Raw genomic sequence first — 23,326 nt, 5'->3', positions numbered from 1 at the left:
ACTGTTTCTGACATTGACATCGCCCCGAGAAACACGGAGTTTTATCTCCACAACTAACCTGCAGAAGAGGTTACATATGGAATGTACGTCGTTATTTCATAACTGTACCACCACTACTCTGATGGATCCTGTCCCTAAGATCTCCCTAGAAGCCCACGCGAACCAGACTGAAGTTGCGTACTGTTGTCAGTCTTACAACATGGTTATGCTCAAGTCGGCCTAATGGGCCATGATTAGTGTATTTTATTTAATAAAATCATTTGTATTAAGCCTCAATCAGTGAGCAAATAGTGTTTATACCCTTATTGGGCCCGGATTAGTCCGGCCCAAACCCAGAGCACTCAACTGCCTATAAATATGAACAGTTGTGCACTGTGGAAGGGATTCGAGTTTTCTCTTGTAAGCATACACTCTGCTTAAATTCAGAGAAAACTCCATTACTAAAGCTCCTTAAGCTCTAATACAACAGACTCGTGGACTAAGGCTCTTTAACGCCCCAACCATGTAAAATCGCTTGTGTGATTATCTCTAATCCTTTCTTCTTAAGCTCACTTATCTTTTATAATTCTAGTTTCCGAAAAAAATCGGTAAACATTTTGGTGCTTTCATTGAGAGCTGAAGAAAGCTTTTTAGAAAGAAAAAAAAGATATCGAATATTTGCAACAATGGTGAACACGAGATATACTACGTTCAATCTTGCTCACCAAGAACAAGGCAATGGAGAGTCATTGCCTAATCAACCTCTCCCTCAAGGCCAACCTGAGGACACACCCTATCAAATGCCCTAGCCAGACGAGTCCCATAACTATGAAGACGGGGCAGATTACAAGAAAGGTTGCTATGAGGAAAATGAAGGGGGATACCATGATCAGGAAGCTGAGGATCCTGCGATCCCTGAAGAATAAATGGACCCCGACAAAGAGTACCCAGAGGTGATTAAACTGATACAACAAGTCCTGGATCAAAAGGCTAGGATAGCTGAATAGAAAGAAGCCATTCGCCAGATGCAAGAGTCCCTACTGGCCCTGCAGGCTTTCATTGCTGCCCAAGGATTGGCGGCCAACCCTCCAGTTGTTCCTCCTCTAGGAACACGGCCGTCAACCCCACCAGTTAGTGTTATATTATTTCATATAATATAATGTTAGATTAAATAATGTGACAAAATGTGATTTGTCACACCTTGTAACATATTATTGAGAGTCACAAAATTAGACACATGTGTGTGCCCAAATGTGACATATTTTGGAGTTACAAAATAAGTTACAAATTTGTAACTCCCAAATATTACCCAATAATGTGTATATTATATGTTACACATTTGAGATTGGATTTCACAAAGCCATGATGAAATATGGTTGTTGGAGACATGTTTTTAACTCCCAATAGGTGTTTGGAGGTTACAAAATCATGTGGGAAATGATTTGGGACGTTTTGGAACGTTTTGGAAAAATGACTTTTTTGTGCTGAAAATGGCCTGTGGCCGCGGCCACTGGCTTTCCCTGGCCACGGCCTAGGGGACAGAGGCCAGTGGCCGCGGCCAGTGAGGCTGACAGCCAACTTGGTTTTTTAGTTTTTTCCAAATTGAACAGTTCTAACATCCCAAATAACTCCCAAATCTTTATTTTAATTCCATAAACATCCAATTAAACATTAGTAACAACCATGGAGGTTGGTGGAATTTGAAATTCAAAGAGTATCTCAAACTCTATAAATAGGAGTCTAATGCTCACTTGTAAGACACATTATTTTCCATCCACAAAGCACTTGGCTGGAAAATACACCCTAGAGCCTTGATAATTCCAGAGAGCTATTTCCTAGAGAGATCCCTTAGTGCTTAGAGAATAGGGGAAATAAGCTTTTGGACAAATGTTTTGAGCCTTGTTCAAGTTGGTGATCCCCACTACTCTACACTTTGGTTATGTGAGAGTTTGTTTTTTCATTGATCTTTTCATTTTGTTGTTCTTCTTGTATTATTATTGTATTGAGTTTGTAATCCTCTTCTTCTATTTCTATTTACATATTTATTGGTATCTTTTGTTTTATAATTTAGTTCTTATAATTCTCTTATTTATCTTATTTTTACATTTACTTGTATTATTGGTCATTGAGTTGTAATTCTATTTAATCAATCATCTTGTCCATTGTATTTTTTCATAGAGTTGTATTTTGGTTTTTTCATATTTCCATTGAGCAATAACATATATTCTCTAACAATCAAAAGCTTAATTTCATTTTCAATGGAAAGAGAAACCATAGAAATCTTGTGAGGAACCAACTTTGAAAAGATAGTAAGATAAGGTATTGTTCTTCTTTTGTTTTCTTAGAAGATCTAATGGTTTTTATATGGAGATAGAAATGAGAAGAAGCAAATTTTATAAATGAGGTTCATTGTTTTCTAATATCCTTTGTTTTTTCAAATATAGTGGTTAGATTTGAAGATAATTTAATATCTTGAATTTTTGTTATATGTGATTAATGTATAAATAATCTAGTAGATTATTGGGTAATATGATAGCATGTTATACAATTGTCTTATTATGTGATAATGATAAATTATTAGAATGACAATTTTATGAGTTTTATATGACATGCATAAATATATTGATTTTGTGAATCAATAAAAATATGAAATCATATGTGTATGTGAAATTATGTGAAATATACGAAATTATATTGAAATATAATCATGCAAACATTTGTGAGATGGTGATATGTTTTATCCTATATTATTGTTAGTATGTGATTTGTGAATAAAAGAATTATTTGAAAATTTAAAATTTTCTCATTTAAAAGATGAGCATCTCATTTTATGAGATAAGAAAAGATGAATCTAAGGGGGTTACATCTTTTAATGGTTGTGTCTTGTCATTGCAAGAAAAATGGATCAAAGTGGATTAAAAAATTGTGGGATGACATATTGACTCAATAGACTTATAGTCTAGAGTGTGGTCAAATGAAATATATTTGAGAATTATTTAGTGACAATAGTTATTAAATATTCAATGAGGAGATATTTTAAAATTGGAGAAGCAATTTTGAATCTTTACACCAATGGTAAATAAAATATAACTTTATTCATTTTGGTTAAAGATTGTGATATGTTTAAATTAATCTCAATGAGGAGATAATTTTAAACAAAAACATAATAAATCAAAGTATTTAAATAAATCAATGAGGGTTTACTTTCTTTGATTTAAAGTGTTTCAAATATTGACATTTTCATTTTGATTTTGATGAGAAAATCAATGAATGTCAAATTGATGTTTTCAAAAGAATCTCAAAGAGACTCTTAAGAAATACACAAAAGTTGTTTAAGTGATTTTGAGATTATTTAGACAACTAAAAATGAAAATTTGTGATTATTTGTTTGAGAAATTCTCACATTACATTTGTGTTCACATTTTATTTTGTGAAATATATAAAAGAAAGAAACTAAGTAAAAGTTGCTTTGAAAGAAATGTGTCTTGCTTTAGCAAGTAAATAAATCAAGATAAACATTGAGGTTTTGTCTTGGGAGTTTATCATGTGGTTTAGAGGACTCATGATGAACTTTGAGAATCATAAGTCTAGATTTATCTTGGAGGATAAATGACTTAATAGAAATGAAGAGTGTGATTATCACTATGAGAAAAGTGTGGGGGTGGTGATCCAAAGTTAATCAATTTATTTTGTTGATAATAATTGATTAATTTGGTCATCATATCAAATAGGTGATTTGGAATTTCACATTCTAAATTATTTTTGTTATATGTGTATGTTTACCCAAAAACGGACTTCCTGATGACGTGGCAGGATTGGTCTACACGTGGGAGGCACGTGGCTGTTTTAAGTAAATGTATCTTGCTCAGCCATCGATCAGAAGATTATCGGCTTATCAAGCATCATACTTATGGGCAACTATATTCGCTAATTTCCTTCAAATATGTAATCTTGTAATTATGCATTAATTGTAATTTCCCACATTATTTAGATACGCATGTATACAATGTAATTAAGGCCCATTGGCCCATGTAGACCTCCTTGAGCCTATAAATAAGAATCAAAGGGCTCAAGAGATGAGACTTTTTTGGTCTGGGGAATATTTGGCTTGAGAACGCTTGAGCTAAGAGATTCTAAGAGCAAAAAATAGTGTTGTTATCCATCACAATTATATTCGTCTAAGAGCTAGTGAAACTCGTGAACCCTAAAATTTTTTATCATTGTTCTTGGAATACTATATCAATAAGAACACTAAGTGGACGTAGATCATTACCATCTCATTGGGGCCGAACCACTCTAAATTGTTTGTGTCGTTTACCTTTTCGTCTTAGTTTCTTCTTGTTTTCATCTCACTTTATATCGTATATCTAACTCCGTGTCGTTGACCAATTTGAGGGTCAACAGTGTATAGAATTAACAAATCTAGACATGTTTGGTGTCTAAAGTTATTGTTTTGTAATATTTTGATTCAAGAAGGAATCAATTTAAAACATAAAGGAGAATTCTAGAAACAAATAAGTCTCTAGAATTAATATTCAAATGATTATCTTTGATATTAAACTATAAAATAGTGGGGGTGTTGACTATGGTCAAAATCACTATTTTAAAGAGGTAACTATTTTAATCAAACTATAGCTAGCAACAAAGTTTGAAGAAAATAATGAGAGTGTGTCTAAGTATGCACACATGAGAAAAATGATTCAAATGGAATAATTTCTACATCTCAAGGGATGAGACTTAGACTCCCTAAGGAGATTCACAGTTGATGGTAACATATCTTAATACTAGTAACCAAACTAGTATTAGGTTCAATAGGTAATAACAAGTCAATCAATTGAATAGTAGTAGTACTCAAATTTTGTCCCATCTGAGATATGAGTACTAGTATGTTACCAAATGAGGGTTAAAACCGAAAGGTTTTTTAATAGAACTCAGTCTTGAAAAGACAAGTATTTTAGGGTAACAAAATATTGTAAGAGTTCTACCTATATAAACCTAGGGGTGGTGCTGCCCCTCATGAGAATTGGGAGTCATTCTCAAGAAAAGTCTATGAATGGAATGTGCACATGACCATTAACGGTGCAAAAGCGAGACATTGAGGTCTCAAGTGAACATATCAAAGGTGTGTGTGTGTTATCACCGGTTTGTTATCAAGGGATAGTGGTTCAATGCTTTGGCAACCAAAATTTCAACAAACTTTGTGATAATTACACTAAGGTAAAATTCAAGTCGAAAGACATTTTACTTTATGCACCAATGCAAATGTTTCTATAGAGAGTGATTATTTAATCAAGTGGGGGAATATTATATTTTAATATAATGTTTGATTGATTAAATAAGTGTTACAAAAGTGATTATTTAATCTAGTGGGGAAATGTTATATTATTTCATATAATATAATGTTAGATATAATAATGTGACAGTCATACAAATGTGATTTGTCACACCTTGTAACATATTATTGAGAGTCACAAAATTAGACACATGTGTGTGCCCAAATGTGACATATTTTGGAGTTACAAAATCAGTTACAAATTTGTAACTCCCAAATATTACCCAATAATGTGTATATTATATGTTACACATTTGAGATTGGATTTTACAGAGCCATGATGAAATATGGCTATTGGAGACATGTTTTTAACTCCCAATAGGTGTTTGGAGGTTACAAAATCATGTGGGAAAGGATTTGTGACGTGTTGGAATGTTTTAGAAAAAATGACTTTTTTGTGCTGAAAATGGCTTGTGGCCGCGACCACTGACTTTCCCTGGCCGTGGCCTAGGGGATAGAGGCCAGTGGCCGCGACCAGTGAGGCTGATAGCCAACTTGGTTTTTTAGTTTTTTTCCAAATTGAACAGTTCTAACATCCCAAATAACTCCCAAATCTCCATTGTAATTCCATAAACATCCAATTAAACATTGGTAACAGCCATGTGGGTTAGTGGAATTTGAAATTCAAATGGTATCTCAAACTCTATAAATAGGAGCCTAATGCTCACTTGTAAGACATACCATTTTCCATCCACAAAGCACTTGACTGGAAAATACACCATAGAGGCTTGATAATTCCAAAGAGTTATTTCCTAGAGAGATCCCTTAGTGCTTATAGAATAGGGGGAAATAATCTTTTGGACAAAGGTTTTGAATCTTTGTTCAAGTTGGTGATCCCCACTACTCTACACTTTGGTTGTGTGAGAGTTTATTTTTTCATTGATCTTCTCATTCTGTTGTTCTTCTTGTATTATTATTGTATTGAGTTTATAATCCTCTTCTTCTATTTCTATTTACATATTTATTGGTACCTTTTGTTTTAGAATTTAGTTCTTATAATTCTCTTATTTATCTTATTTGTACATTTACTTGTATTATTGGTCATTGAGTTGTAATTCTATTTAATCAACCATCTTGTCCATTGTATTTTTGCATAGAGTTGTATTTTTGGTTTTTCCATATTTCCATTGAGCAATAACATATATTCTCTAACAGTTAGGAACAGCATGCCCGAGAATACGAGGCCGATCCCCTCTCAGGGACAAGATCCCAGAGTCAGTCGATCTAACCCAGCTCAAGAAATAAGGAAAGCCCAAGCGGCTGACCCTGTGGGAAAAGCAAACCCCCAGAGGAAAACTCATCCCGTCCCGAAAACCGGGGCCAACCCAGGGTCGCTCCCTAGGAAAGAGAAGATGCGTCCCGTCTCAGGATGGGATCATCCGATCAATCCGCAAGGGATGCGCCCGCAAGGTACCAAGCCCCGGGCTGTCCCTAGACAGACCGAAGGAGAGCAATGTTTCCACCACAGCGCCTCTGTGAATAAAGATCACCGAGGGCGTCAACGTGCTGACGAGCTGAAAGCCGTTAGTTTAGGGGATGACACGTCCCGGATAGACCTGCGCGACGATCTAAACGCCCGAAAGGAGCTGGCCTACAAGGAGAAGATCTGCCCCCAAGGGGGAGACCTGAGGAATAACCTCAATGACAGGAGGAACGAGAGGGTCGCCCTGGACGACAGAATGGCCAGATAGTTCATGGAACAGCTGGTCGCGTTAAAGAAAGTCACGGACTGTCTAGTCCGTAAACAAGAGGGAGAAGGTTCCAATTCTGAAGAAGAGGAAAAGGAACCATGTGCCAAACACATCCTGGATTTGGTGCTTCCTAAGGGGTTCAAAATGTCGAATCTGCCCGCTTATACCGAAAACACAAACCCCAGGGACCACTTGTCCCGCTACAATCGGTTGATGACCGTGGCACACATTTGTGACAATGGTAAATGTTTATGTTTCTCGATCACTCTGGATGGACCTGCAAAAGAGTGGTGGAAGAGACTCAAGTCAGGATTTGTCCAATCTTGGTCCGGACTGCAGTCGGCATTCCACAAGCAATTTGTGGCTACCATGAGGATGGACATGCAAATCAGGGCCCTCGCCAACATTAAGCAGCTCCCCACGGAGACTTTGAGAGCCTACATCCAGTGTTTCACGAAAGAAGCCTTAGAAACCAAGGTGGATGATGGACAGCGCCCGGTGGCCCTACAGTTCGGAATCCGAGTCGGGTCCCCTCTTTGGGATGACATGCAGCGCAGTAAGGCGTCCACCCTCGAAGAATTCATAAGGAGGGCACAAGGCTTTATCAACTAGGAGGAGGCCCGAATCAAAGCATTCGGATGGCAGCCGATTCCCCAGCCAAATGCCAAAACTTTTTCCAGGTACGGGATGCAATATCCGGCCCCTCACTATCCAACACCCCCGGTGGTGCCAAGGTCGACGGGTACTCATGGAATCACCTTCGCAGCCCCGACGGTCTGTGGTCCTACTTCCTTAGGATACACGCCAACCCAGTCCACTCCATTTTCTGGATATAGGATGGCATCAGTCGGGTACAGTGCTGCTCCCAGCGAGGCCCAGCCGTCCCTAATGGGGGGGGACGGAGGCAAGCGTAAAAAGAGTAAACAGGCTATGAGCCCCAATTTTCAGAGTACGCCAATGTAATGCCCCGGAATCCCTAATGCGATTTAATGGCTGGATTAGTAGGTCGGGAGGGCCATAACTGTTTAATTATGCCATTAAATGATAATATGCATGTTTATGTGAATTAGATTATAATATGATGTTAAATGCATGCATGTGGGTCCACATTTCATTACATGGGTGTTTTGATAATTTGGCCCGTTGAGGGCGTAATTGTATATTTGTATGCATTTCGGTGACCTATTGTTGAGACCACATTATAATGTGGGTTTGTTTGAGCTATTCGGCATGAGACGATCTTGGAATATTAATTAGCGGTCTAGTCATAACAGGTTTAAGTTCGAGGCTCGGAATGAGTCTCAGGGTGATTTTAATGATTAGAGCATTGTCGGGAATTAAAGGGTAAAGGGATATGAATTATTGATGTTTGAGAATATTGAGAATAGCGGGAATTGGAGAGCATTAATTATGATTAACGAGATAGGTGGGAAATACCAATTTTGCCCTTGGGAGCCTTTAGAAACCCTTATTTGACCTAGGGGTATTTTGGTCTTTTCACCCCTAGGATAGATATAAGCCATTGAAGGTTATAGAAAGAAGGGAAAACAAAGCATAGATCAAAGCTTCTCCCGTACCTATTTTTCCTTATTTTCTCTTTGGATTTTTGAGTCTAACTTGAGGATTCAAGCTTGGGAAGTAAGTCTTGAGAGCTTGGGAGTGTGTTCCACCATTGAAGAGCATTATAATCTGAGCTTGAGGTAAGTTTCTAGCCATTAAATTCCCTGGTTTGCTCTGTTTTAGCTTTGGTTTTCAGTTGAGATTTCTAGGTTGGATGATGTGTTTTGTAGGGATTTTTGGCTAGGGTTCTTGTGGTCGTGATGCTTGGGGCATGTGAGGATGGTTTTTGGGTTCATTTGGCACCAAAAATGAGGTTTGGAAGCATTGGAATTGAATTGTAATTGAAGGAGTTGAAGGAAGAGGTTTCAGGGGAGTTTCTGGCAGGGTGTGGCGCTACAGCGCCCACCAGAGGGCGCTATAGCGCTACCCAGTGCTCTGTTGGGCAGTTTGGGGTTCTGAGTATAGCGCTGGAACGCTATTGAGCAGCGCTATAGCACTACTCTGTTCCTTCATAATCCCATTTTGAGTGTTTTTAAGGGTTTTTGGCTCGGGGTTTCAATCCTTAAGGCCCGGGATCGAATCTACTCACCGTGTGGGCACGTTTCAAGGTCCCGAGAATGGGGTTTAGGTTAAGACCCTTTCATTGTTGATTTTCATTAATGGAGGTTATAATTGGTTATGATTAGGTAACCGCTAAGGAATCAAAAGGTCGATCGTTCTCAGGAGTCGTTCTTATTATATTTCTCGCTCGAACCAGAGGTAAGAAAACTGCACTCTGTGTATATGACATGCATGATCGTTGTTGAGGCATGTTGGTTGATTAATGTGGACATTGATTACATATTAAATGCTAGCGAATGTTGTTTACTTGTGTATGGCACTGATTAGTCAGGGATGACACTGGTCACATATTACTGACCTGAGAGTCAGAAACGGCATAAGCGTCCTGAACGCAGGGCCGATTAAAGATTAGATCTAATCGATATCAGCGTTGAATGGCTCTAGAGCATTAATGCTAGACCGACCCTAAGGTCGATGAATCTTATAAGCGCTTGACTATTCTAAGCTAGTTACACAGAGGCAGGGCCTAAGGCCTAGGTGACAGCTTGTCACATGGCTAGGGAGCGGAATCCCATGGTTATGACTCTATGGTCATGAGGTAGGTTATGTTGGTGACTAGTCATCATGCACCTAACCTGTTTAAGCTAGTGAAAGGATAACTTATTTCTAAAGCCTGGTGACCCTACCGTCACATGGCTAATGGGAACGGAACCCACTTTAGCGACTTTTGCGACTGTCACTCATCTGTTTTGGACTGAAAGTCCTGAATGATTATTATGATCATTGTTGATATTATATTTATGTTATATTGTGTTTTCTTGTTGGGCTTTGGCTCATGGGTGCTATGTGGTGCAGGTAAAGGGAAGGAAAAGCTCACCCAACCTTGAGTGGAAAGCTTAGGTGGTGTTGTGTACATATGCGACAGCTTGACCACCACGGCCAAGGAGTTAACAGAGGAACTAGGGGGTTTACCCTATTTTTGTCGCCTGGGTCGGCGGGTTTGTAAATTTGAAACAGTAATGACCATTTTGAGTTTTAAATAACTTGTAAATGTTTTTTATGGGCCCACGAACAATTTTATGTTCTAAATAAAATATGTCATTTCCTTTTTATTGGTTTTCCACCTTAGCCTGTTAATAACACTTGGAAGCACGTTTTTAACCAAAGGACTCAGGTAGCGAGTTAAATTTCCGGTTCACCGTAACTGATCTGGGGTAACCACGGCGTTACAACTTGGTATCAGAGCGTGCCAAGGTTAGGGTTCCTGTAGACTAGTTGGGCATGTACACACATCACTAAAGTCAAGCTCGACTCATAGTTTGGTAACTATTTATATAGTTATATGTATAACTGCTTAAATATAGTATATATGCTTTACCTGTATGCATGAGACACCATGTTAATGTTGGGGTTTTATGCCCTAATTAAAACCCAAATTCTTTGTAATCTCATTTTATTATCAATAAAAGAATAGAAATCATGTTTTTTTGACTTGGTCAATCACTTTGCTCACATGTTTTATTTTCATGATTATTTGTTTAATATAAACTTTTATTAAATCCCGAGCATATAGCTAATCTTATTTATAGTGACGTAATCACAGTGGAATATAAATATGATTATATGTTCAAAAATAAGTTAGTCCTAAGATTAGTCAGTGCACCGGATTTACACTGACTTTCCAATCTACGATATGATCTACTTACACATTACAGTGTTATGTTCTTTCCAGAACATTAGCAAAGTAGATAAGATCGGATGTATTTGTTACATCGGACAGGACCGATATTGACAGTTGATAAGATAAGTAAGCATACCGTTATTATCTATTCTAGTCATATCATATAGTTGACCATAGGTCAATTCAATCTCAATTCTGAGTGGTTAGTATTCTAACTGATTGTATTATTTGAGTTCTTTGACTTGTTCGTTACCAGCTTACCCTACGGACTAGCCCATATGTACATCTTGGGAACTCGGTAGTACAATTGAGTGGGAGTGTTAATCATAGATATGAACATCTATAACATCTGATGAAGAAGTGAAATGATGGTTTCCTTTTAGTTTGGTTCAAGGTGTTAAATGATAGAGATCTCATTTCAGTAATTAAATTAGTTTACTGAAATATCATTTACAAGGAACTAAGTGTTTTAAGGATAAAATACAATGAGGGGTAAAACGGTATTTTAGTCCTATCTCATTGTAGACCGTCTATAGAGGATTGAGTGACAATTATGGTTGTAACAAAGGATAATTAATAGCGTATCTATATTTGTTATAGAGCGTTCTATGAATTCAAGAGTGCAATTCCAAGTCTATAGTGGAGTCACGAGGAATTAATAAGTTAGTAAATTTATTTGTTAAATTTATGATAACTTATTGGAGCTTGATTTCATAGGCCCATGGTCCCCATTGTACATTGGATAAAACCATCTAGATAGTCTCAATTAATTGATTTAATCATCAATTAGAATTATCAAAGTTGACCAGGTCAATTTTGGATAGTTTCACAGAGTTGTGTAATTTTGAGAAGAAAAAAGAAATTATGGCAGATTTATTAATTAAGATAAATTGGTATCTAAATTAATAAATAAGTTTAAATCAAGGTTCAAATTATAAATAATTAATTTGATAAAGGATTTAAATAATTATTTAATTAATTAAATCAATAGAAAATAATACAGACCTTGATTTTAAGTCCAATGGGCTTATAATCAAATGGGAAATTTCACGGGCCTATAATAGCCCATGATAATTTCGACCTAGGGCTTCAAAATGGCTGTTATTTTATTGATTTTTTAATTAAATTAAATGGCCTAATTGAGTCTATAAAAGGAGTGCTTAGAGAGAAGATTTCAGAGACGACAGATAAGTCACAAGTCAGATTTTCTGATAGTTTTATATTCTCTCTAAACACAAGTCATTTTCTAAGCCACTTTGTTATTTTCTCTTCTCCTCTCTATATCTATCTCATGTGTTGAGAATTGCCCACACTAGTCTAGGTGGTTCTAAGGATACATTGGAAGATTGTGAAGAAAATAGAAGATCGGTTCAGTTTCTTGATAATACTCTGCGACAGAAATGATACAAGAGTTAGAGAAACTGAAGGTAGGACTCTTAATTCCGCTGCGTATACTGTAAGTATTCTATTTTTTGTTTCTCTTTGAATTCAATTTTAGAAACATGTTTTAGGCTATCTCGTATTAATTTGTTTAATATTAGATATACATGAAAATAAATAAAGATCCTGTATACGCTATTCCAACAGTTAAACCTGTGCCCTAAATATTATATCCTCAGCAACTATGTGCTAAATAGTACTGAGATTGCTGGAACATACTTATTAGTATTGTTGATTGTGAATTATTATGTGATACATGCTAAGTGCTAAATGTTATAAACATGTATCTGCTTGTATAATTGTATGACTATGGAATATGATAACTATTTGTTTGTTCTTGGACCGTAAGGTGGCAAGAGGTTTAGTTATTACTACCTGACTGGCTGTATTGATCATTGTTTCAGCAAGGTATAACAGATAAGAATGAATCTAGGGCAGACAGATGCTTCAGCTGGCCAGAGTGATCAAGGCCAGAATAATAACAGTCAGGGTCAGGAAAATGACCAAGGACAGATTCCACAGCCAGCCCCTGTAAACTAGCAGCGGATAATTAGCGATCTGCAGGCTACAGTGTTGAGACAAGGAGAAGAGCTTCGTCTCCTGAGACAACATCAAGCACCTGCAGTTGCCAGTGGATTAGAGGCACCTTCTGTGTTGGTGCCAGCAACTGGGCAGCTGCCTGAGGTTGGAAATAAATGGGAGCCTATTTATGAAAGGTTTAGGAGCAACAACCTCCAGTATTTGAGGGCATTGCAGATCCTGCCAAGGCAGAGCAGTGGATGAGTATGATTACCATTATCCTTGATTTCATGAGGGTGACTGGTAATGAGAGGGTGGCCTGTGCCACTTATATGTTTCGGGAGGATGCCCGAATTTGGTGGGAGGTTATTACCTAAACCAGAAATGTTAATGCCCTGAGTTGGGAAGAGTTTCAAACTCTGTTTAATGAGAAATATTATAATGATGCCATCAGGGCGGCAAAGGCTGAGGAATTCATTAGGCTACTTCAAGAAGGTTTGTCAGTCACTGAATATGCCTTAAAATTTGATCGTTTGGCGAAATTTTCCATGGAGCTGGTGCCCACTGATGGGACCAGAAGAGAGAGATTTCTTCAGGGGCTACAGCCCAGATTAGCCCGTGATGTACGTATCACCACTGTGGCTGGGGTTACTACCTATGCACAAGTTGTTGAGAAGGCACTCACAGCTGAGAGTACGGAGAACAAGATCTGGCGTGACAGTGCAGCTAGAAAGGAGTTCAGGAGGACAGGTCCTCCATTTGTGCGTTCAAGTAGGGGTGGAGGCCCCAGTGATCAGAAGAGGAAGGTTCCTGACACCTTTCCAGTTCCAGGTCCTGATAGGCGGCCCCGTGGTATCTCAATGGGTCGTCCAGGTGGTAGTGAAGCCTGGAAGTCTTATCCTGAATGCCCTAGATGCAAGAGGCGTCATTTGGGAGAGTGTAGGGCAAGGGCCTGCTTCTCATGTGGAGCAGTGGGCCATCTTAAAAAGGATTGCCCTAAGATCAGAAAGGAAGAACCCAGAAAAGCGAACAGCTCGGCCCTAGCTCGAGTGTTCGCATTGACTCAAGCAGAAGCTGAGGCTTCTCCCTCAGTAGTTACAGGTCAGCTTCTTAGTGCTGGAACCCCTTATAATGTTTTGATTGATTTTGGTGCTACACATTCTTTTGTTGCTTGTAGTATTATTGATAGACTATGTAGACCTTGTGATTTTTATGTTGTGGGGTTTGGAACTTTGTTATCCACTGGAGAGTTAGTGGTATCCAGGAGATGGGTCAGATATTTGCCAGTGATAGTGGAGGGTAGAGAGTTATCAGTGGATTTGATAGAGTTGGTTATGACTGACTTCGACATGATATTGGGTATGGATTGGTTGGCGAAGTATAAAGCAACCATTGATTGTAGAAGGAAGATGGTCACCTTTGAGCCTGAAGGTGAGGATCATTTTGTGTTTGTTGGTACTATGCATGGACCTCGCATACCTATGATTTCTGTATCGAGGGCTAGGGGTCTATTGCAAGGAGGTTGTATTGGATTCTTGGCCAGTGTGGTTGACACCACACAGGTTGTGCCAGTGAGACCAGAAGAGACCAGATTTGTCTGTGAATTCCTGGATGTGTTTCCAGAAGATTTGCAAGGTTGCCACCGCACAGAGAAATTAAGTTCGTGATAGAACTGGCACCAGGGACGGAGCCAGTGTCTAGAGCACCTTACAGAATAGCCCCAACTTAGTTGAAAGAATTAAAAGTACAGTTTCAAGAGCTGTTGGATTTGGGTATTATCAGACCTAGTTTCTCACCTTGGGGTGCGCCAGTTCTGTTTGTGAAAAAGAAGGATGGTTCTCTAAGGATGTGTATTGATTATAGAGAACTGAATAAGCTAACAATAAAAAACAAGTATCCTTTTCCAAGGATAGATGATTTGTTCGATCAGTTGCAAGGTAAGATGGTATTCTCAAAGATCGACCTTCGTTCTGGTTATCATCAGTTGAGGGTCAAGGAGGGAGACATACCGAAGACTGCTTTTCGTACCAGGTATGGGCATTATGAGTTCTTAGTCATGTCTTTTGGATTGACAAATGCCCCTGCTGCTTTTATGGATCTGATGAACAGAGTGTTCAAGGATTATCTAGACTAATTTGTGATCATCTTCATCGATGATATTCTGGTATATTCTTAGTCTGAGTCAGAGCATGAGCAGCATCTGAGGTTGGTTCTACAGAGATTGAGGGAACACAGATTGTTTGCAAAGTTCAAGAAATGTGAGTTCTGGTTATCTCAGGTATCCTTTCTTAGGCACATTGTTAGTAAGGAGGGGATTAAGGTAGATCCAGCGAAGATTGAAGCGGTTAGAGACTGGCCAAGGCCAAAGAATGCTTCTAAGGTTAGAAGTTTCCTTGGATTGGTAGGTTATTATAGGCGTTTTGTGGAAGGGTTCTCAAGGATTGCTACTGCATTGACTGAGCTGACATGCAAGAGTTAGATATTTGTGTGGTCTGATAAATGTGAGAACAGCTTCCAGGAACTGAAGCAGAGATTGATTACAGCTCCGATTCTGGGCCTTCCAACAGATCAGGAGAAGTTTGTGATTTATTGTGATGCTTCTCATCAGGGTTTGGGCTGTGTTCTGATGCAGTCAGAGAAGGTAATTGCTTATGCTTCTCGCCAGTTGAAGGAGTATGAAAAGAGATATCCCACGCATGATTTAGAGTTGGCGGCAGTGGTCTTTGCTTTAAAGATATGGAGGCATTATCTTTATGGAGAGAAGTGTGAGATCTATACTGACCACAAGAGCCTGAAATACTTCTTCACCCAGAATGACTTGACTATGAGACAAAGGCGTTGGCTGGAGTTAGTAAAAGATTATGATTGTGAGATTCTGTATCATCCAGGAAAAGCCAACGTGGTAGCTGATGCTTTGAGTCGGAAGGGTCCGGGACAGATTTATGGTGCGAGGCTGATAGCCAGAGAGTTAGCAAATGATATGACCAGAGCTGGTATAGAGTTGCTGGTGGGCCAGTTGGATAATATTACACTATAGTCTACACTGTTAGAGAGAATTAAGAAGGGTCAGTTGGGTGATCCACAACTGATCAAGATCAGAGAGAATGTTTTGCCTGGAGCATCCAGAGATTATACAGTGTCTGAGTTTGGATTGTTGAGGTACAAGGGGCGGATATGTGTTCCGTTAGACATTGCTTTGAGGTGAGAGATTCTGGATGAATCTCACACTACACCTTACTCTTTGCATCCAGGCACCACGAAGATGTATCAAGATGTGAGATCGTTGTATTGGTGGCCGGGGACGAAGAGAGATGTAGTGGAATATGTGGCTAAGTGCTTGACATGTCAGCAGGTCAAGGCTGAGCATCAGAGGCCAGCGGGGTTATTACAACCTCTAGATATCCCAGAGTGGAAGTGGGAGGACATCACGATGGATTTCGTGGTAGGCTTACCCAAGACTGTTGGTCAGCATGATTCTATTTGGGTGATAGTGGATCGCTACACCAAGTCAGCTCACTTCTTGCCAGTGAGGACTACTTATACAATTGAACAGAATGCAGATCTCTATGTGAGAGAGATCGTGCACCTCCATGGAGCGCCTAGGTCGATCGTGTCAGATCGGGACCCTACTTTTACTTCCAAGTTATGGGGAAGTTTACAGAAGGCCATGGGTACACAGTTGAAGTTCAGTACTGCTTATCATCCTCAGACAGATGGGCAATCTGAGAGGACGATCCAGATATTGGAAGACATGCTGTAGGCATGTGTGCTGGACTTTGGTGGATCTTGGAGTAAGTATCTACCTTTGATAGAGTTCTCCTACAACAACAGTTATCAGTTTACCATTGGAGTTGCACCTTATGGGATGTTGTATGGTAGGAAGTGTAGGTCTCCCATCTGTTGGGATGAGACAGGTGAAAGGAGATACTTGGGTCTTGAGGCAGTTCAGAGGACCAGTGAGGCCATTGAAAAGATTAGAGCTAGGATGCTCGCTTCTCAAAGCAGACAGAAGAGCTATGCAGATCCCAAGCGCAGGAACGTGGAGTTCTAAGTGGGAGACTATGTCTTCCTTAGAGTCTCGCCATGGAAATGGGTGAGATGGTTTGGGAAGAAGGGCAAGTTAAGCCCTAGATTTGTAGGTCCATTTGAGATCCTAGAGAGGATTGGTCAGGTGGCTTATAGGTTGGCTTTGCTGTAGAGTCCAAGAACTTTACTTAGCTAGTTAGATAGTAGTAGTAATAGTAATAGCTAGTAGTAGTTGTAGTATGTTCATTACTGTGGATTTTGGTTCAAGACGGGACTTAGTTGGACACTCGTAGTAACACTTGAAGATTTTATAAGTTTAACCTATAGTTTAAGAATATTAATTATAACCTAAGGTTTGATTAATATGACAAATTATGGAGATGATATTTATTATACTATAAAGTTTAGATAGACCCAATAAGATATTAACACTTGTCAGGTGTAGGTTTAATGAGAAATTAAGTATTTTTGAGGAATAGTTTATTAAGAGTAATATTTGAAAATCCTGGAGTCTGCCAGCAGCTTTGAAATTGTTAAAGGACTTAGTCAAGGCTGTCTACTCAATTCAAATTAGGCTGAAAAAGTGTAATTACGTGTATAATATTTCAGCGTATGCCGATATATCACAGCTCTAGGGGCGATATATCGCCACACGGGGATACGAAAAATACGTAACTTCGCACGACCACCTCGACAAACCTCGGGCATATAAGCCCAGGCGATATATCGCAATTGGTAGGCGATATATCGGCCTTAGGGCATAAATTTTGAATGATTTTGAAACCGAGCTCATTTTAATCTTAACCTCTTGATAAGTCCAGAATCTTTTTAACCGAGTCTTCAGCCTCTGCTGAATGATTATTCAAATGTTTTTCAATTAAAAAGCCATTATTTTATTCAAGCTAAATGAAGATCTTTTCATTCTTGAACTCTATAAATAGGACCTAGTACCCAGCCATTTCTTCATTCTTCAAGCTGAGCTCAGAGCCTACAAGCTGCTAGGATTACTTTAAAGTGTTAAACACTTGGGTTGGGGTTATAAGCTTTATCATCTTAAGCTTATCAAACACTTGGGAAGTAAGGTTTATAGTGTATTTCGGTTTCGAGGTGTAGTTCGGTCATAGCAATTGCAAAGGTATTCCTATTCTTAGTTCCTTTCTGTATTGTTTCATTAAGTTCTTATAGTTTTTCTCTACTCGAATCATAACTTAGTATTCTTTATTCTTGATTAGGCATCTAAGTTCTTTGAAGTTGAGCTTCTTGTTGGTAAGTATATTTTCAATGGTGTAGTTCATTCTTTTCATCTCTTTTCTTTAGAAAACTCACCTCTCTATTAATGGTTTTTAGGAGTGTTCCAAAATCCCGGCCTTGTTCTCATCATCCCAGTATTTTAGTAAGGAAAATAGGGTAGTTCTTGTGAGATATATGTTTATATAAAAAGTGTTATGATTATGCTATAGTATGTTTCTATGTGTTATGATATATGTATGTTTGGGGCTTATAGTTGCTTAACTAGCAAACCTCATTATAGTTCGAGGCTTATAGTTGCGTAGTTCGCAAACCCCAAATAGTCACCATGTACATGGGTTAGAATTGTGATATTATGTGTTATAGTATATGATATATATTCATAATGTGTATGATTATGTTCATGCTTGTAGTAGATTTTCCTTGCTGGGCATTAGGCTCATTCCTTTATGTTTATATGTGCAGGAAAATAGTTATGGCGGCGGGAAGGTTCTTGGCAGCTTGGGAATGTGTATTGAGGGATAATGGAACCAGTGGACTGCACGAACGATTCGAGGATGAAGTTGTTTAAGTCTTTTAAATATGATTTATATGTATTTTTCCGCATTTAAGTTTGTAACCAAATTATTCAAGTTATGATTATTATAATATTTTCAAAACAATGGGATCCCATATCCTACTTATGAATTTTTATGTATCTTAACCCTAGTTTTTTTCAGTTTTTAATAAAGTTACGACTATTTTGTATGTAATTTTTCTTAAGGTTAGTATCTATGAATAATAGTTATTAATGGTCCAAAGTCTAGAATAAGTTGGGTCGTTACAGTTGGTATCAGAGCAACTGTTCAATCGCATGAAGTTCTCCTCGATACACACACTCAAAGCTCTGAATCTGATCGCCAAGTAAGTGTTTAAGTTGTAGTTATTATGTTTATATGTATAGCTATCGATTTTAGTCTTTATGTTTTCAGTTAAGAATGAACGGAGTATTAACTTATGAGGATATCTGAGCCATTAAGGCTATAAAAATAATTAGAGACCGAGAAACACCGTAGGAGTGCTAGAAAGAATCACTCGGAGGCTGCTTTTGTTCCACAGAGAAATAGGTCACCTCCAAGAATCTAAGCAGATCATGATGAGAGCAATGGAGCAATACGTTTTAGTAATTAGACTATTTAGAGATTATCATACTGTAATTGCAGCCTTAGAGGAAATGTGGGAAACAATGGATGATGAAGATGAATTGCCGGTAGCAATGAGATATTATTTTCTCTTAATTAGGTTCACTTCAAAAATGGAATTTCAGTTTACAAATGAGCAAAAGCATAGAATTTTTACGAACCTTCCTCGAGGGCATTTTGAGGCACATGATAATGAGGACTAGAGGAGTTAAATGATGATATGCTAGATGAAGGATCGGATATAGAAGATCCCGATTTTTAGAATAATTAGTTTCATTATTTGTTTTAATTTATGGTTGTAAATAGTGCAAATTTTATTTTTCCAAATTAATATCATGGTTATTTTGTTATCATGTATGAGTTTGATTTTTCTTTTGCAATCATAATAAATAATAAATAAAATAAATAATGACTAAGTTCGGTGAGGGTGGATACAAATCAATGAACCAAGTTTCTATATTGAGAGTTAGGGGGCCATAGTAATGGGAACGATTTTACTGATCTCAGCCCTCCCTCAATATGGTTAACTTTGGAACAAAGATAAGTTTCGAGCCTAAGAATTAAGTCATATAGGATGATTAGAAATAGACTTAGAAATAATAAAGATGGCTTGTTTTTCTAAGTATAGAAACCCACTCTAATAATAAAGATGACTTATATAATTTTTCATAAGAAGACATAATTAATAGGTCCGATTTATGTTTTTTAGATTAAGTTGTTGCCTTAGATCCTATTAGGGTGAAGTTCTGACATGTTTCTCTCAACTGTTAGAACTCTGTTGCGATGTCGCTCCAAAGATTTGCTCACACCAACAGAAACGCCTCCAACGCTGCTTCGGTGAACAATGAAGCCCCTCCGGTTTGCAGAAGGGGAGTGCGTGCTACTGCCAGCCGCAACGTGCCGCCGCCACTAGTTGACAACACTGCGGAGATCGCTAGAATGCGACAGCAAGTTGAGGAACTGTTGCAGAAACAACGACAACAGACTCAGCCCCAGACTCAGCCTTCGCCTCTGCAGCAGCCACAGCCACAGCAAATGGCCTTAGCACCCCAACAAGTTGGTCCATATGGGGGATGGCCAGTGCGAATTATGCGCCGTATCCAGTACAGCACATGGAGCTAGTTTATGAGCGGTTCCATAAGTAACACGCTCCAAACTTGGAAGGGACTACAGACCCCTTCGAGGCAGAAGAGTGGCTAAGAAACGTGGAGCCAATCCTGACGCACATGAACCTCAGCAACGCGGACCGCATATCCTGTGTTTCGTCCTTGCTCAAGAAAGATGCCAGGATATGGTGGGACTTAGTCCAGCAGACGCATGATGTTGGCACCATGACTTGGACCCGATTTGTGGAGCTGTTCCACAAGAAGTACTATAATTTGGCTGTACTCGCTTCAAGAGTTGAGGAGTTCGCTGGCCTGAAGCAAGGAAGTTTATCAGTGGCAAAGTATGCTCGGCAGTTCGACCGTTTTGCTAAGTTCGCACCAGAAATGGTTCCAACTTGTAACAACCCAACTATTCTAGACTTTAGACCATTAATAACTACTATACATAAACACTAACCTTAAGAAGACATACATATGAAATAACCATAACATTATTAAAAAATGTAAAGCAAAGGTTAAATACATAAAAATTCAGTTAGGATATGGGATCCCATTGTTTTGAAAATAAAACAAAACATAACTTAAATAAATTTGTTACAAAATTAAATGCGGAAAATACATAGAAAATATGATTAAAATACTTAAGCAACTTCATCCTCGAATCGTACGCGCAGTCCACCGATTTCCATTCTCCCTCAATACACATCCCCAAGCTGCCAAGAACCTTCCCGCCGCCATAACTATTTTCCTGCACATATTAAAACATAAAGGAATGAGCCTAATGCACAACAAGGAAAATCTACTACAAGCATGAAACATATACATACACATGAACTATAAACTATAAACTGTAAACTATAATCATATGACTATATAAATACAACATCTATTACAATGGCCATCATACTTCTTGGGACTTGCTAGCTAAGCAATCATATGCCCATAAATTTACGGGGCTAGTTATCTAAACAAGTCATATAAATTTATGGGGCTCGTTATCTAAACAATCATATGCCCAAGGAATCTACTATTGGGGCTTGTTATCTAAACAAGTTATATATATTTGTTATCTAAACAAATTATGTGATTTGTTATCTAAACAATTCATATACTAAAACAACTAAAAACATATCATACTTATAACATAGACATATGTCAACAACATAAAAGCATACAAATCTACCCTATTTTCCTTACCAAAAACCGGAATGTGAGAACAAGATCGGGACTTTGGAACACTCCTAAAAACCATAATAAAGAGGTGAGTATACTAAAGAAAATAGATAAAAAGAATGAACTACACCATCGAAAAGCTACTTACCAATAAGAAATCTCAAGTTCGAAGAACTTAGATGCCTAACCAAGAATAGAGAAGACGAGTTAGGAATTGAATAGAAAAACTATAAGAATAATACAGAAAGAAACTAGAATTAGGAATACCTTGAATGCTTCTATGACCGAACTACACCTCGAAACCAAAATACACTATAAACCTTACTTCCCAAGTATTTATTAAGCTTATAACCCCAACCCAAGTGTTTAGCACTCCTATGTAAATCTAGCAGCTTGTAGACTCTGAACTCAGCTTGATGAATGAATAAATGGCTGGGTTATTTATAGAGTTCAAGAATGAAAAGATCTTTATTTAGCTTGAATAAAATAATGGCTTTTTAATTGAAAAACATTTGAATAATCGTTCAGTAGAGGCTGAAGACTCGGTAAAAAAGATTCTGGACTTATCAAGAGGTTAAGGATTAAAATGAGCTCGGTTTCAAAATCATTTGAAAATACAGCCCTAGAGCCGATATATCGCCTACCATAGGTGATATATCGCCTGGGCTCATATGCCCGAGGCTCGTCGAGGTGGTCGTGCGAAGCTACGCGTTTTTCGTATCCCCGTATGGCAATATATCGCCCCCTAGAGCTGCGATATATCGGCATACGCTGAAATATTATACACGTAATTACACTTTTTCAGCTTAATTTGAATTGAGTAAACAACCTTGACTAAGTCCTTTGACGATTTCAAAGCTGCTGGCAGACTCTAGGATTTTCAAATATTACTCTTAATAAACTATTCCTCAAAAATACTTAATTTCTCATTAAATATACACTTGACAAGTGTTGTTATCTTATTGGGTCTATCTAAACCTTATAGTATAATAAATATCATCTCCATAATCAGTCATATTAATCAAACCTTAGGTTATAATTAATATTCTTAAACTATAGGTTAAACTTATAAAATCTACAAATGTCACTACGAGTGTCCAACTAAGTCCCGTCTTGAACCAAAATCCATAGTAAAAAACATACTACAACTAGTACTAGTTTTCACTATTACTAATACTATCTAACTAGCTAAGTAAAGTTCTTGGACTCTACAATTCTCCCCTACTAAAAAGAATTTCGTCCTCAAAATTTACTTACCAAATAATTCCGGATATCGCCCTTGCATGTCTTCCTCCAACTCCCACGTTGCCTCTCGTTCAGAACTATTACTCCATAGGACTTTGACTATCGGAAAACTCTTGGACCGTAACTGCTTCATCCCTCTATCAAGGATGCTAACCGATCGTTCCTCATAACTCAAGTCTTTCTGGAGTGTTATCGTATCGTACTTGAGGACGTGAGATGGGTCTGACACATACTTGCGTAGCATTTAGATGTGGAACACATTGTGGCTATCTGCTAAGGCTGGCGGTAGGGCTAATCTATACGCAATTGCTCCCACTTTGTCTAATATCTCAAAAGGACCTATAATCGGGGACTAAGTTTTCCTTTCTTCCCAAACTGCTTCGCACCTTTCATAGGAGATATCTTCAAGAAGACTTGATCTCCGACCTTGAATTCCACATCACGTCGCTTGGCATCCGCATAGCTTTTCGGACGGCTTTGAGCAGCAAGCATACACTTTCTAATTAGCACTATTGCTTCTTGAGCTTTTCTAACAGCTTTAGGACCGAGAAGCTGCCTTTCTCCTACTTCGTCCCAATGCAACG

The sequence above is a fragment of the Humulus lupulus genome, chromosome 1 (genome assembly GCF_963169125.1).
Source record: "Humulus lupulus chromosome 1, drHumLupu1.1, whole genome shotgun sequence".
Taxonomy (NCBI): domain Eukaryota; kingdom Viridiplantae; phylum Streptophyta; class Magnoliopsida; order Rosales; family Cannabaceae; genus Humulus; species Humulus lupulus.
This window is presented reverse-complemented; position numbering follows the sequence as displayed.